This window comes from Mustela lutreola, chromosome 6, assembly GCF_030435805.1.
Source record: "Mustela lutreola isolate mMusLut2 chromosome 6, mMusLut2.pri, whole genome shotgun sequence".
Lineage (NCBI taxonomy): Eukaryota > Metazoa > Chordata > Mammalia > Carnivora > Mustelidae > Mustela > Mustela lutreola.
The window spans coordinates 10,729,263-10,742,407 of NC_081295.1; positions in this window are offsets into that span (position 1 = coordinate 10,729,263).

Consider the following 13,145-nt stretch of genomic DNA (forward strand, 5'->3'; position numbering starts at 1 on the left):
GTTCATCCTAGCTGGGTGTCTGGTTGTCTGAACAGAACTGGAGGTCATGGGCAGAGAAGTTGGAGAGGTCTGGAACTGAATCCCAGCTCTACTGGCCATGACTTTGGGTGAATTATTCAACATCTTTGGGGTTCATTCTCCGTATCCAAAAGTGGGACTGTCCCTCTCATAAGGTTGAGGATAACCTCAGTCATTATGAAATAATTAACCTGAATTATGAGTGGTGGAGAGCACGTTCCAATGCCTTTTAGGGTGACCAACCCATCTGGTGTGCCTGGGAAATTTCTGGCTTAAACCTAAAAGTCTCTTGCCCTCAAAAACCCTCCAGTCCCAGCCAAACTGGAAGAGTTGATCACTCTGTGCTTGGCACAGTTCAGATGCTCAACAAAAAGGATGAATAACCATGGGTATACCTACCAGTGAAGCCAGCTTTTTCATGAGTCAAAGCAAAGGAAGTCTTCCTTGTCCTTTCTGTGTCCCTTGAGACACTGTTGAAAGGGTGACTCTGTAAATTCTACCTCTGACCTGGACCAGGTTTTGTCTGAACCCCCTTGTGACGTGTATTCTACATTTGCAAAATCACCCGTCGGAGCTGAAGAGCAAACAGGAGGCAGAGAATATGGTACAGCTTACAGTCTTTTGGGGGAAGCAAATGACCTTATCAGGTGGGCCGGCCCGTTTCTTACTTCTGAGTTTATGGGTGAGCAGGGTAAGGCAGAGAGCTTCTAGAATCTAAATCCTCTGGGTAACAGGAGCTGAGGCAGGTTAACAATGCCCCCAGGAAAGATTTCCAGTTCTGTGTACGGAAATACGGAGCTACCCATGAACAATCTAGTTACAGAACTAAGCTCCTGAAATTGTGCTAAATTATTTGATTTAAATACTGGTCTATCTAGGGATGAAGACCTAGGCAATGCAGATTTCCATTAATAATGAATGATTCACTGTATTCTAATCCTGTTAAGCATAGAGCTCCTCGGCAAATGTATTAGCGACAGTGTGTGTTTGTGAATTAAGCCCTTGGTGTATCAGGTTTATGAGCCCAATTGTCTATTCAAAAGGCTATCACTTTATCACGTCATGAAAATTAAAAAGGTCCCGTTTGTTGGAGTGTTTTGTTAATCCTCCGAACGTTATTTTCTCTTTCTTTCTCATTTTCTTTTTATTGAGCTTTATTAGGATTTAAATGCAACGGAAGCAAATCCTACCATTCCACTGAAATTGATTATTAAAATAACACCGATAATTACACACAGGTAGCAGACAATAACACATATGGTAGGCTGGCTTGGGGGTGAAGCATTTCCCCCCTCAGATTATGCTAAAGAAGCTACTGGGCGCTAAAAATAGGAAAGCCGTACAATATAGCTCTGAAATGGGTTAAAGATTTAGTGGCTGTTCCACCTCGAGGAAGTTTGAGTGATCTCTGCTAAAATTATCTCCTGGATCCAAAAATGACATCTGATGAGAAGGTATGAACAATTTATTTGGCAATATCTTAATATCAGGCCCTTAAATAGTCGGCAGGGTCTCCCCTATTTAGCTCCTTCATACGTTTTCTTCCAACTATGCTTTTTTCCCTTTTGAAAGAAAGATCCTTTCAGATAAAAACAATTTTTTTTTGGTGCCTGGTTTGAGTCGCAAAATAGAACTCAGGGGAAAGTTTCAGCTAAATTCTGCTTGGCTGTATCTGAGCACCAAAAGCATGCATCTGTCTTTTCTGAAAGTTAAAAAATAACCTTTTTCTTTTGGTATGTGTTTAGGAGACTCAAAAGTATCTTTGTTTTTCAACTTCAACAAAGGCCTTGTAACTGCTTTGTTTGAAGAAATTTGCTTTTGAAAAACAAAGTTTGGGGAGTTGACAGAGTGAGCGGCCCGGTGCCCTGTCTCTCTCGCTGTCTGTCACCTCTGGAGGACGTCCGGAGATTCAATGTCTGTGTGTTCCCAGCAGTGGACCAAGGGGCAGGGGACTGCTTGAATACAGTATAGGCAAGATGATGACCTATGAAGTTTACTAGGTGGTGGTAGGGCTGGTTTCTCCAAAAGTTGGGTGAATGTTCTTTTCGAAGATAATTTCAAAGGCAGCCATGTTGGTAGACTGGACATGTCTTCCAGTTAGGCTCCTGATAGAGCTGGAATCCTACAATGTCAAGATGAAGGGGACCGTCCAGGACACAATCTAGTCTGGACACAAGATACGAATGTCTTTATGGGGTGATTGCTTTTTCTTCAGAGATCTCGGTGCAGCATGGCTCAGCTGATTCCTCTGATCTGGGTCCTACAAGATGTTGGCAGGGCTATGAGCCTTTCCAGAGGTTCTGGGGAAGTAGTCGATTCTAAGCTCCTTCCAGTTGTTGGCAGGCCTTGGCTTCTTGTGGTTGTAGGACCAGAGCTACTGTTTCCTTGTTGGCTGTCAGCTGGGGGCTGCTCTTGGTTCCTGGGAGCCTTTCCCTGGTCCTTGCACTTGGCCCCTACATCTAAGAACCAGCAATGGGTTGCAGACTTTCGGGCTGAGATTCTCACCTGCTTCTCTTCTGTCTCCCCTTTCTGACTCTTTAGAGAAGGTTCTCTGCTTTTAAGGGTCTGTGTGATTAGTCTGTGTGACTGGGCCTACCTGGATAGTCCAGGATAATCTCCCTGCTTGGATGTCTAGCATCATCAGAGTCTATTTTGTCATGGAACATGTTTCTGGAATTTGGAGTGGACACTTTGGCTGGGTGGGATGGGGAGGCCGGGAGGAGGCATCGCCCTGCCTACCGTGGGGAGCAAGAGAATCTCGATCTGGTTTCTAGAATGGAGGATATGATGGACATAGGCTTTGATGGGAAGGGCTCTCCAATCACTGTTGCTGTTTTCTGTGGGCCAGAAGCAAGCCACAGGTCCCATCTACATCCAGGGGTGTGGGTTACACAAGTGTGCAGTTCACAAGAGCCATGTGAGGTGTGTCACAGGTAGCCGGGTGAGATGGCATCATCGGTGGGTATTGTCAGGCCAGGTGGCCCTGAAGGCCAGTGCTCGGCAAGAGAGGGACGGATGCTTTTTTCAACCCTTACTACACTATTCTTCTCCAACCCCAGGTCAGCCCCAGGCAGCTTTCTCTTGCCTGATTCCTTGTCTCTCACTGTTTCTCCTCACTGTGTATGGGTTCTGAGGTTTCCCAAGGAGTGGTCTGACCACATCTGACTTCTGCATTCCACACCTGCAGAATCTCTTGCTTTGGGCTGGGAAGAGTGAGTGTGATGTTTAGACAGGGAAGTCACTGAGTGCCTGAGTGAAAGTTGTGCCAGAGGACACGCCGGGCATCCTTTGGCTCTGTGTATAGTGCAGACTGTTGGCCTCACTGCCTGACAGACACAGCCCACGGTGGTGACAGGGCTGGGAACACTGTGTGGTTGGTTCCATTGGGGGACACCCGAGGCAGGCATTTTCAGCCACATGTGGAGTATTATGCTGACAGTTCACGGTTCTTGGCCTCATGCTCGCTGGGCACAATTCCCAGCTCTCTGCTTTCCATTTCTCCAAAAATCCTCTGCAAATTAAGATACTCTTCCTGACATTCCTCCCCATTACTAGGCACCAGAGATAGAACCCTCTCAGGGTGCAAATGAGCTCCAGTCTTCCGGAGATGATATCTCAGCTGTGTTCTTGCTTACGGAAAACTGGGTGTCTTTGTTACGTAGAGCTTTATCCCACAGCGGGAACGAATACAAAACACCATTAAATATCAGAATGCAAAAGTGTTTCCTGGATTCGTGTTCTCCAACAATTATGTTCTTCCCTAAAATAGTGATCCTTATTTCGTATCTTTTCTGAAATAGACTGTTCTGCATTTTTTTCTTATCTAGAAAGCAACCAGTTTCTGTCTCTTGTGCATTTGCTTCATCTGAGTGATTACAGCTTTCTGGGAGTTTTGAATTGTGTGTGTGAATGGTATGTGTGTGCGCGCGTGTGCTTATGGCCGGTGATCTTTGTGATGGCTGGGGGTCCAGAAATGGACCTGCTTTCAATGAGTTGTGTGATGTATTAAAATGTGGTCCTTACCCTTTGTCAGTTTTGTGTAGAGCGGGGATGTTCTAAGCCTGACTCAGTAGCTATCATTTTGTGTTTACACTTAATAGTGCTCAAACATTTCCCCATCTCTAAGAAGTCACAAATATACTCACTGTCCATGCGTGGAAGAGAAATGAGAAAAGTACACCTGTGCCTTTTCAGTTGTGGGTGCAAGTTTTGCCAACACCATGAACTTGCTGGGGTCAATCTCAAATGTTTCACTCAAGATGAAATTCAAAGACGAAAAGGAAGATGCGATGAATGGGTGCTTTTGGTTCTGTGGTTTCGTGAGCAGATTAATGCTGAGATGTATTCAACCAGCTTGGAGTATCCAAGATTTTGAGAGATAAGAATAAGAACTTTAAAAGGATCCTTTCATAAATTAAGGATTTCATAAATTAAGATACTTATTTCTTTCATAAATTAAGATACTTACTTCAGTATCTTATTTTGCTCCTCTGACAGAGCCCTTCCTTCCCCGTGTCTAGGTTTACACCTTCCTTAGCACATCATTCTGGAGATAGATGGTCTTATATCATTTTGAAAATCCTGAGCACTGAGATTTGGTATGCTTTCTTCCCCGCTTTGACCTGATTTGTCCTCAAAGCTTCCCTGCTTGCTCCTTCCTCTTGCTGTGAAGACCGGTATGTGGAAGAGAAACTCAATCAAGCCAATGGTGATTGTTGCCCAGGGTCCCAAATGTTCCTGAGTAGAGGCAATGCAGAGAGAGAGCAAAGCCAATGACACGTTTGCTGTTCACTTTCTATTAAGATGCATTTGCTGATTTATTAGTGACTAGCCAGGTGCCCCCTTCGTTGGGTGGAATGAATCTGGGGGGAGGAAGGACTCCCTGGTGTGCCCAGCTGCCCTGTGCCTGTTGCCTAATGTCCTGGGCTCTGCAGAACATTCAAAAAATTAACACGCTCACCAAATATGTTTTTCTTGCTCATTAACTCGATAAAGCCCACTGGTTTTTTAGAATCACAGCAGCAAGTTGTAAATGATGTATGAAATGAAAAATCTTTTCTCGCCCAGTGAGCAGGGAGAGAGAACTGACAATGCTTTCTCACTGGGGCTGCTTGCAATCACATCTAAACACAGAGATGGCCACATATCAGCAGTGACCTCAGGAGGCATCCAGGATGAGTGGGTGGGGAGCTCATGGTCAGACTCATGCTCCCCAAGGATTCCCTCCCCCTTCCCATACTCTGCTGGGGGCCAGAGAGGCTGTGGTGGAAAGAAATCCAGAAAGTGACCTGCTTGCTTATCTACGCGCTGGGTGTGAGAATGGACTGGGTTCTGTTTAGAATTCAGGATTCTCCCTCTGGAGCCACTGGATTTGAAGGTCTCACCCTTTGGTCCCCCCAGGCCAGGGCTGTTTGGCTTACTTCTATGTCACGCAGTTGTAGTTAGCTGCACTATGTCCTTCACTCACTTGATAAACAAACACCTATTTCAGACCAGACCTGGGCCAGGCCTTGTGGAAGGCAAAAGAAATATGAAGTGTTACATAAAATACAAAAACCCAGCCTCTGCCCTCAAATGGCCAGCCCTTGAAATTTACAAGATGGGAAATTCACTTATTGACATTTTTCTCCCAAATGGAATAACGTTCTTCTCTGTGTTAGCACCACAGGGTGCTAACACAGCAATTCATATCGAATAATCGATAATGTGTTATATGTCAACCCACTTTTATCAATAGTATGAGTTCATTGTTTTGAACAATGGGTGAAGACTGGAAATGGAGGAAGATGGTTTCCACTGGGTCTGTCTCATGGGGATGGACTCACATTAACTAAACTCAAAAGGGCTGATGTATAGACTAGAATCCTGATTTATTATTTTGAAATGTGCTTGTGATCTGTGAAGAAGGCACATTATAGTTGCAAGATTGCCAGTGAGCATGGACTTCTAACAAGGGCCCAGGTGAAAGGATTTGAATGCTTACTGGCATCAGGCTCTGAGAACAAGCTCTGGTTATCTATTTCAGGAAGATATTGTGCCCCAGGGCCTGGCAGCCCTCCCCTGTCAGTCAAACCTACAGGCAGTTCTTTCCATGTTTCCATGATTGTCCGTCTCTCCTGACTAATATATTTTTTGTTTAGATATTGAACCTAATCAGCCAGTGACTGTCATGTCTTATAAACTATGGGTCCGTCTTTCTCTAACTTTAGGAGGCTTTGCATCTCTCTTTGGTTTATAGATACTAATTCTATAGTTCAATAGTAATAGGCAAAGCTATCTCCAAATTTGTGCACCTCATCTTGTCCCTATTACCATGTCTTGCATAGGAGTGGTCATGACTCACTCATGGTGCTGTGATGGATTAGACAGTATCCAATTTTGAAATGTAGAAGTCCACCAGCACCAGGAAGCCAGTGCTCCATCTCCTCAATGGATACTAGTTGTGGATTTTAAGTTCGGTTTTGGAGTGGATTTAGGGTAAATTTCTGGGAGTTTATTTTTATCTAGCTGCTTTAACGATAGCCACTGAATGGCTTGGTGGTACATGAACGTAAAGATCTTGATGTCTTCCTGGGCAAAGTCATGGGATATGTCTCTGGAGAAGAAAGCCTGGGTCATGGGTGGACCATCCTGGTCTTTCATCATCTACCTTAGCGATCACTGTGTCTTGCTATACCACTAAGGGTTCTCATCATGCTCTCCTGTCCCCCAGTGATGGAGAAGTAGCTGAAATAACTGGACTGAGTTATTTTGGTGGCCATGTATGTAAGTGTTCCGACTCCTCTTTTTTTTTTTTTTTTAAAGATATTATATATTTAAGGGGCACCTGGGTGGCTCAGTGAGTTAGGCCTCTGACTTCGGCTCAGATCATGATCTCAGGGTCCTGGGATTGAGCCCCACATTGAGCTCTCTGCTCAGTGGGGAGCCTGCTTCCACCTCTGTCTCTGCCTGCCTCTCTGCCTACTTGTAATCTCTGTCTGTCAAATAAATAAAATCTTATAAAAAATAATTTAAAAAGATATTATTTATGTGAGAGAGAGTGCATGTGCATGAGTGGGAGAGGGGGTGCGGAAGGAGAGGGACAAGCAGACTCCCTGCTGAGTGGGGAGCCCGAAGCTGGGCTCCATCCCAGGACCCTGAGATCGTGAACTGAACTGCACCACCCAGGTGCCCCTGTTCTGACTCGTCTTAATAAAAACATGCCGATAGATCAAAAGCCTCCTTTAGCTTTTGTGAATACATTGAACATATAGAAGGAAAGACTGCAGTCTAGGTAGGGTGAGAGGTCCGTCATTGACATAGTTGCCCTGCAAATGGTAGGAAGGCAGTAATCTTAGGAATTAGGTATAGCCACATTTGTAGAAGACAGAATTTCCACATTTCAATATGCACAGAAATCACTGCATTGTTCCCTCCTGTCCCCCCCCCCCCCCAATACCGATGCTTTGGAGCCAATTCTATTTTGTACGAAGGTTAGCAAATACCAGTCCAAATCCATGCAGACATTTATAAAATCACCACATAGGAAATAAAATTTTTAGACAATAAAAATTTGGATAATCCTTAAAATGAAGTTCTATCAGAAGCCATAGAATACAGGCAGCTTTAAGACACCAGGTGCACTGAGGATTTCAGAATGACCAAGGGGGACGTTTGGGAGACACAGAACCTGGAGGAGGAGGTAGACATACTGGCCAACCAGCCTCTTGACAAACTAATTCTTGATGGAAGAATGCAGACCTTACTTGGGTCCCTTTTACCACCACGAGAAGAGTGGACATTGAATATGGGCTCTAGGGGCTTCAAGAATTTGGCAGAATGAACGAAGACCAAAAGTGATCATGTCTGCTCTAGAAAAACCTTGGCTCTGACCACAGGTTTATCCCTCAGAATGTCTGTAGTGTTTCAATGGCTCCTGTCACTTGGAAAGGGTGCGCTCTCAGTTTCATTTTTCCTTTTAAAGGAATTCTGAACATCAGATACCTTGGGAGTCACCTTCTGCTAGAGTTAATCTGCCTCAGTAGACTGGGTCGTCCCGAGCAAAGCACACTGGATTCTGCTGTTTACATATCTTGACAAGCTCAGCCTCCGAGGCAATGCACAGAGAGAAGGCTGTAAGGACATTAAAATGAAAAGCTAGCGTCTTCCCTGTTCAGTGAAATATTCACTTCAAGGCAGACTCACCACTCAGCCTGAATGGAAGATGTAGCTTGAAAGCCGGTTGGAGTTAGTTTGAAAGTTAGTTCACTGCTGAATGCCCTGTAATCAAAGGGGACATTGCCCCTTAAATTTTGAGAGTGTCAGACATGCACCCCACCCAGCAGGATGAGGCTGATGACAGAGGATAAAATATGCATGCATATTTATGACGCTTAGCTCGTGTTTCTAAGCAGCCTTTCTTTTCGGAACTCAAAAGCTTTACAAGGATCACGTCAGGGACTTCTGGTGCTGGGGGAGTCCCCCAAGAGCCCCCTGGGTCACCTCTTTGCCTCCAGGCAGGCCGGCTCTAGGCAGGTTCGAGCCTCTCCTCCTCCTGCAGTCTCCCGGGGAAGGGAACTCGCAACCTTTATGAAAACCCGCCTGATAATGAGATTCTTCCTCTTACCCTTGAAGCCCATTTGTTCTTCCTCTTTCAAAGGGACTTTAATAGTCTGATCACAATTTATATACTCAGGCTGTTTTAAAGTCACCTTCTCCGCGTGCTTTTCTTCACTTAAATCTTATAAATACTGCTCTCAGTTGATCTCGCTTCCCTTTCCGTTGGATGGGGGTCTGGGGCGGCGGGTAGGCGCTGGGGGTTTAGGGCCAAGGCGTCTGGGGTCAAATGGACGTCAGCCTGAAGGTGTGCATCTCCGCTCCAGTATTTCCCAGCTGTGATTTGGGACAAATTACTTGGTCTCTTTACGCTTTGGTTTCTTTGTCTGTAAAATGGAGATGGATCAGTGACTCCCTGAGCTGTGAAGGTTAAGTAAGGTGATGAAGCCGTCGCCCCACATGGAAGCAGCGCTGTTTCCTCACCACGTTGTTTCAGACATGGTGTTCCCTCTGTTCCAAAGCAGCTGTGCCTTTGAGAAGCTGTGTCCGAGTTCCGGTTGGGGACGGCAGGGCTGGGACATGGCTGGCAAGCAGTGGGCCTTGATTCGTTTCCATGTGGCCCATGTTCTCCCTCTTTTCATGGTCAAACATTTAGAAATGAATGGATTTCCAAATACGAGAGTCTGTAATCACTGAAGGACTATGCAGTCATCTTGAGGGTATGATGCTAAATGAAATAAGCCAGTCACCCAAGGACGAAAAGTGAGGGACCCTACTCACAGGAAGTGCTTGATTAGTCACCCTCGTAGAGACGGAGAGTGGAGAGTGGTTGCCAGGGGTAGGTGTAGAGACGGAGAGTGGAGAGTGGTTGCCAGGGGTAGGTGAGGGGGGCGGGGCTGGGGGAAGAGAATGTGGAATTAGTGTTTCATGGGGAAGAGTTTCAATTTGGGAAGTGGATGAAGTTCTGGAGATGCCTGGTGGGGAGAACTACGCAGCAATGTGGCATGGATCGAATGCCCTTGAACTGGACACGTAAAAATGGGCAAGATGGACGATTTTACGTTATCTGTCTCTTACCACAATAAGGAAAGGGTAGGAGGTGAATAAGTTCGTTTGTGCAAACAGGAACTCCTCCGATACGGCCGAGGACCAGTTCCTTCATTTGACTGAGGCAGTGTTTCATGTGGTGGGCGATCGGTGAATCAATAAAAATGTACTCCATACCTGCTCGATCATAGGACATGGGAGGAATTCCTAAACGTGCTGAAACAGAGCCCTCTTGCCAACACGTTTGGGTGAAGGGTGTGCTCCAAGGAAAGGAAGCAGAGAGAGAAATCGGTCTCGGGGGACTCCGTTATGTGATGATCCCAAGGAAGAGGCAGGGGAGGAGGGCACAGGGGAGAATGAGGGAGAAGCGGATGAAGAGAGGGGCCTGGTTGGGGCAGAGTCCTCTCCTGGCCAGCAGGGCTGGGAGCCCATCAAGGTGACGGAGACGGTCCTGCCCTGGGGTTTGGGGAAGTGGTGAGCTGTCCCACTGCGGTGCCGAAGAACCGTGTGGGAAAAGTAGAGGTTTTCTTCACGGGCTGTGGACACCAGGCACAGGCCCTGAGGACTGAATCAACAGGGAGCCAGCTCTGAAGGGGAGAAAATAAGCAAAGTTTCAGAAAAATATGAACGTGGCCCGGACTGGGTTGCAGGGCAGGGAGCAGAATTCCCGGCGGCCTCTTTTTTTCCTCTATGTGGCTGCGCTGTTTCTCAGGACATCAGTGACTCTTTCTGTGTAGCTCGCCCCCTACCCTGATTGGGTTTCTGTGTCTTGGGAGCTTGCTGAGGGCCCCTCTCCCCCAACCACATCGCTCCTCTCCCAACTTCCCACTCTCTGTTTTGGCAACACGTTTCAGACGCATACACTTGAAATACAAATGTTGTCTTGGCCTCCTGCCTCTCCTTCAATCTGCATATTGTAGACATCAAATCATTTTCCTTTTTTCTTTTGACAGAGGCCTGGTTACAAGGATAGGCAGTCTAGTGTTATGGAAACGAAGGAGAAAAAGAACGTAAAAGGAGCCATCGGATTTGGCAATAAGGTGAGCACTGCTACTCTTTTGAAATGTTAGTATAACAATAGCAGTGGGTGTGAGATTATAAATGGCCAAGCAGGGGATTGGTGAGCGAACTGTGGCTGGCAAGGACAGAGCACCTTGCAGAGGTTTGTTTCTGGTAGGATGTGTGTTCCTTTGAAGGGGGGGAAGAAAACAACCAAAAAACCAAAAAAAACATAAAACCACCACCACAACAAAAAAACAACCCGCAGAAAGTTTCTTCTCATCAAACACTGCAGCCCAGAATCAACGGCTTTCCCCCTCACTCCTTCTATTTTTCCATGGATGGTGGCGCTGGGTAGTGGTGGTGGTGGTTGGGGATCCTTCGCCCTCCCAACCTGTGTGCAGCCAACCAATACACACCCGAACCCGGCTATCGCGTGGAGAAGCTAGAGCTTTGTACCGGGCCTTTTCCCGGGCAGGAGTTTGGAGTAACACACATTCCAGATATAAAAAACAATGCAATTTCCCCTCCATGCTTTCATCTGGATTATTCACCTTCTTGGATTAAATAATTGATGACTTTTAAAGCCTTGCCAAGTTCATTATATGTTTCTTTTGAGCCCATTGTTATCAAAACCACAACTATTAATGACCCGAGGAAGTAAAAGAGACAAACTAAGCATTTGACTTCTGTGAAATGTAATTCTCATTGCTGTTTAGGTGGTCTGTTTATGAGCCCTGCCGCCCCCCTCTCCGGAGTGCTCCAAAGCAAACTGTTAACAACAGCGCTTCACTTAACAAGGGGTCCCCAGAGCTCCAGGTGCACCCCACTGCTGTCCGCGCTCTTCTGAGCTTGGGCTGCTGGGCTCAGGGCTGCACATTGGCTGGGGCCTCCCATGGTTTGTGACTTTCGGCTTCTTGGGTAGAAGCTTCTGGTCCCTCTGCTCTTCTGCCTCTGGTGTTGGCCTTTCTCTGAGGTCTCCAGCCTGGTCTTGGCCCAGGGAAAACCACCAGCTGCGCTGGACCCTGCCTCCTTTCCTCTGGGCAGAAGGCGAAGGTTAGGATGTGGTGGGATTCAATCTTTTACAGATGTGACATCATTAAAAAAAATCAACAAAACATGAGTCAGATTGTGTAATTTACCAGCTTAAAACTGTTCCCAGGGACTCTTAACTTCTTTCTGAAATGCTGCATTCTTGTCACTCCGACTTGCTCTCAGTGGTCTTAGTCTATTTGTCTGTCTGCCTGACGTCACCACGGAGACTTTGCAAGTGACACTGCCCCAACACTGTGCCCACCCTGGAAGGTCCCCAAAGCACAGAAGGCCAGTGTGATAGAAAGACAGCACATGGGGCCAGACCGTCCAGTCCAGGCTGGGTGGGAGATGTGATGAAGCCAAATGGTGTTCCAGCAGGAGGAGAGCAGCAGCTCCTGGGTGAGGGAGCAAAGTCTGGGCTCAAGTGCATGGTGGGGATTCGGATCTGACAGCAAGAAGGGTCTTGAAGATAGGCTCTAGGAATCCTTTTCAGAGTTTCTGAAGGGGTTTATGGATCCATACCAAGCACTGCCTATAGAATGAAGAAGTGTTTCATGCATAACTTTTTCAAATATTGATATAATAATTAATAGTATCAATTTACATCAAAGAATGAGTTCACAGTTGTTTTCTTTAACATTTTTTCAGAGAGAGAGAGAGAGAGAGAGTGAGTGAGTCAGGGGGAGGGGCAGACAGAGAAAGAGAATCCCGAACAGGCTCCACGCGCAGTAAGGAGTCCGATGCAGGTCTCCATCTCACAACCCCGAAATCCAGAGTCGGACGCTTAACTGACTGAGTCACTCTGGTGCCCCAAGAGTTGATTTTTTTTTTTTTTAACAGGGTAGTGTAGTTTCTCAAATAATGGCTACTAAAAGTATAATTTCCAAGCAAATGTACTCAGGTTTTCAGTAAATCTGGATTCAAATCATAGCTTCAACATTGTCTGGTGTTTCTTAATGTTTATCTCTATATTTCACCCACTGAGTGGGATTTGTAATACCAGAATCATCATATTCTTTTTTTTTTTTTTTTAAGATTTATTTGTTTGTTCATTTAGGGGAGAGAGGGAGAGAGCGAGAGAGAGCATGAGAAGGGACAGGTCAGAGGGAGACACAGACTCCCTGTCAAGCAGGGATCCTGATGTGGGACTTGATCCGGGGACTCCAGGATCATGACCTGAGCCCAAGGCAGTCGCTTAACCACACAGATACTCAGAATCATCATATTCTTAAATGACACAGTATGTATGGAAGTTTATGAATATACGCCACAACACTTGACTACAAGATACATGAGGGGTTTGTTTTTGTTTTGTTTTGTTTTTTAAACCAAACATTGTGCAGAAAGGCATGCAATTTATCAAAATAGTGAGCAATGCAATGACAGGATTCAGTGCTATGGCTGTTGCTAGAGTTTTAAAACTGGAACTCTGAGTATACTTTTGACACAGACGCTGGTTGATATTTTTAATCTCATTAATGGGTTATATGAAAGTAAAGTAATGAAGATGT